The 3244-nt window shown below is 40.0% G+C and overlaps 1 non-coding gene across 1 annotated transcript; it reads left to right on the top strand.

The window, feature by feature from the left end:
* The first annotated feature begins 457 nt into the window (after positions 1–457).
* LOC127686626 (U6 spliceosomal RNA) lies at positions 458–564 on the top strand. Its single transcript, XR_007978209.1, has one exon. It is a non-coding gene; the product is annotated as a U6 spliceosomal RNA (small nuclear RNA).
* Positions 565–3244: the final 2680 nt, after the last annotated feature.

The following is a 3244-nucleotide window of genomic DNA, read 5'->3' as shown; positions in this document are numbered from 1 at the left end:
TTTCCATTAATAATAGAGAACGAAGAGTGGTTCAATCACTTCACTATCTAAATACTTGTTCTTAAGAAAGGGGGAGAGAGAGTACAATAGTTTCTGTTCTGTTTCTGAAAGAACATTAATTCAATATTGTGTATCTTTGAAGAAAAACATTTAGATGGCTCTAAGTGGCAGGAAGTTAGATTGATCAGGAAATATTCATAACAGCCTGTATGTGCAGTATTACCTGGAATCTGCAGAGAGAGACTGAGAGACAGACCTGAAATCCATGGTGCAGTAGAGGTACACTGAATGATGAAAGGAAGGTACACTTAGAGTGAAAGAAGAAGGCTGAACTTCTAAATCTCGAGTCAAAGGTAGGAGGCTCAGAAAAGTGGTGGATTCTTACAGTAAACACCTCAAAGTATAGGTCACTAGAGGTATAAGGTAAAGAAGAAATACAAATACGAATAGGAAACAAGTGCTCGCTTCGGCAGCACATATACTAAAATTGGAACGATACAGAGAAGATTAGCATGGCCCCTGCGCAAGGATGACACGCAAATTCGTGAAGCGTTCCATATTTTTAGATAGAGGGCTAATATCCAATATATATAAAGAACTCAAGAAGTTAGACTCCAGAAAACCAAACAACCCTATTAAAAATGGGGTACAGAGTTAAACAAAGAATTCTCACCTGAAGAACTTCGGATGGCGGAGAAGCATCTTAAAAAATGCTCAACTTCATTAGTCATTAGGGAAATGCAAATCAAAACAACCCTAAGATTTCATCTTACACCAGTCAGAATGGCTAAGATTAAAAATTCAGGAGACAGCAGGTGTTGGAGAGAGCAGGTGTGGAGAAAGAGGAACACTCCTCCACTGCTGGTAGGGTTGCAAATTGGTACAACCACTCTGGAAATCAGTCTGGCGGTTCCTCCGAAAACTGGGCACCTCACTTCCAGAAGATCCTGCTATACCACTCCTAGGCATATACCCAGAAGACTCCCCACCATGTAATAAGGATACATGTTCGACTATGTTCATAGCAGCCCTATTTATAATTGCCAGATGCTGGAAAGAACCCAGGTATCCCTCAACAGAAGAGTGGATGCAAAAAATGTGGTATATCTACACAATGGAGTACTATTCAGCCATTAGAAACAATGAATTCATGAAATTCTTAGGCAAATGGATGGAGCTAGAGAACATCATACTAGGTGAGGTAACCCAGACTCAAAAGGTGAATCATGGTATGCACTCACTAATAAGTGGATATTAACCTAGAAAACTGGAATACCCAAAACATAATCCACACATCAAATGAGGTACAAGAAGAAAGGAGGAGTGGTCCCTGGTTCTGGAAAGACTCAGTGAAACAGTATTCAGCAAAACCAGAACGGGGAAGTGGGAAGGGGTGGGTGGGAGGACAGGGGAAGAGAAGGGGGCTTACGGGACTTTCGGGGAGTGGGGGGGCTAGAAAATGGGAAATCATTTGAAATGTAAATAAATTATATCGAATAAAAAAAAAGTCAGCACAAAAAAAAAAAGAATAGGAAACAAAAATAGGGATGAAGAAAGAGCCAACAATCCAGGGTGGCCAGCTTATAAATTTAGAGGAAGTTAAAGACAGACTTGCAAACTTCTGTCCTACGTGGAAGTTTGTAACCCTTTCCTAGGACATTCCATACATACTAGGGCCCTTAAAGTAAAAACAAAGCTGTCAGCTGCAAAGACAGACCCTGTGTCTAAATATAAGGTTAGAAATTACCTAACATTCTGAAGAGGAAGACATGGAGCTTGAATCCCCACAATGATGGATGATGTCTTCTGTAGTTTCTACTTAACTCACAGACTTAGCCTCTTTTTTTTTTCAGAGTAGGCTTAATACATTCTTTTTTTAATATTTTTATTTTCTATATTCTTTGTTTACATTCCAAATGATTTCCCCTTTCCCGGATACTCCCTCCCCATATGTCCCATAAACCTTCTTCTCTTTATCCATTCTCCAATCACCTCCCTCCTTTTTCTCTGTCCTTATTACATTCCCCTCCAATGCTAGATCTATCCTTTCCAGGATCAGGACCTTCTCCATACTTCTTCATGGGAGTCATTTGCTATGCAATTTGTGCCTTGGGGATTCAGGGCTTCTGGGCTAATTAATATCCACTTATCAGAGATTGCATTCCATGTGTATTCTTTTGTGACTGGGTTACCTCACTTAGGATGATATATTTTCCAGATCAAACCATTTGCCTAAAAATTTTGTGAATTCATTGTTTCTAATTGCTGAGTAGTATTCCATTGTGTAAATATACCATATTTTCTGTATCCATTCCTCCTTTGAGGGGCATCTGGATTCTTTCCAGCTTCTGGCTAGTATAAATAAGGCTGCTATGAACATAATGGAGCATGTGTCTTTATTGCATGCCGAGGAATGCTTTGGGTATATGCCCAGGAGAGGTATAGCAGGGTCCTCTGGAAGTGTCATGTCCAGTTTTCTGAGGAACTGCCAGACTTATTTCCAAAGTGGTTGTACCATCTTACAGCCCCAGCAGCAGTGGAGGAGTGTTCCTCTTTCTCCACATCCTGGCCAACACATGCTGTCTCCTGAGTTTTTGAACTTAGCCATTCTGACTGGTGTAAGGTGAAATCTCAGGGTTGTTTGATTTGCATTTCCCTAATGACTAATGATGTTGAGCACTTCTTCTTTTTTTTTTCTTTTTTTTTATTCGATATAATTTATTTACATTTCAAATGATTTCCCCTTTTCTAGCCCCCCACTCCCTGAAAGTCCCATAACCCCCCTTCTCTTCCCCTGTCCTCCCACCCAAGGGGCCTCTCAGCCATCTGAATTTCTTCAGGTGAAAATTCTTTGTTTAGATCTGTACTCCATTTTTTAATAGGATTATTTGGTTCCCTGGGGTCTACACATCAAAACGATCATCCACCATGATCGAGTAGGCTTCATCCCAGGGATGCAGGGATGGATGGTTCAATATAAGAAAATCCATCAATGCTATCCACTACATAAACAAACTCAAAGAAAAAAACTATATGATCATCTCATTAGATGCAGAAAAAACATTTGACAAAATTCAACATCCTTTCATGCTAAAAGTCTTGGAAAGAACAGGAATTCAAGGCCCATACCAAAACATCCTTAAAGCAATATACAGCAAACCAGTAGCCAACATCAAACTAAATGGAGAGAAACTTGAAGCAATCCCACTAAAATCAAGGACTAGACAAGGCTGTCCTCTTTCTC

The sequence above is a fragment of the Apodemus sylvaticus genome, chromosome 5 (assembly GCF_947179515.1).
Source record: "Apodemus sylvaticus chromosome 5, mApoSyl1.1, whole genome shotgun sequence".
Classification (NCBI taxonomy): domain Eukaryota; kingdom Metazoa; phylum Chordata; class Mammalia; order Rodentia; family Muridae; genus Apodemus; species Apodemus sylvaticus.
The sequence above is the reverse complement of the archived record's forward strand: the minus strand, read 5'-3'. Positions and strand labels throughout refer to the sequence as shown.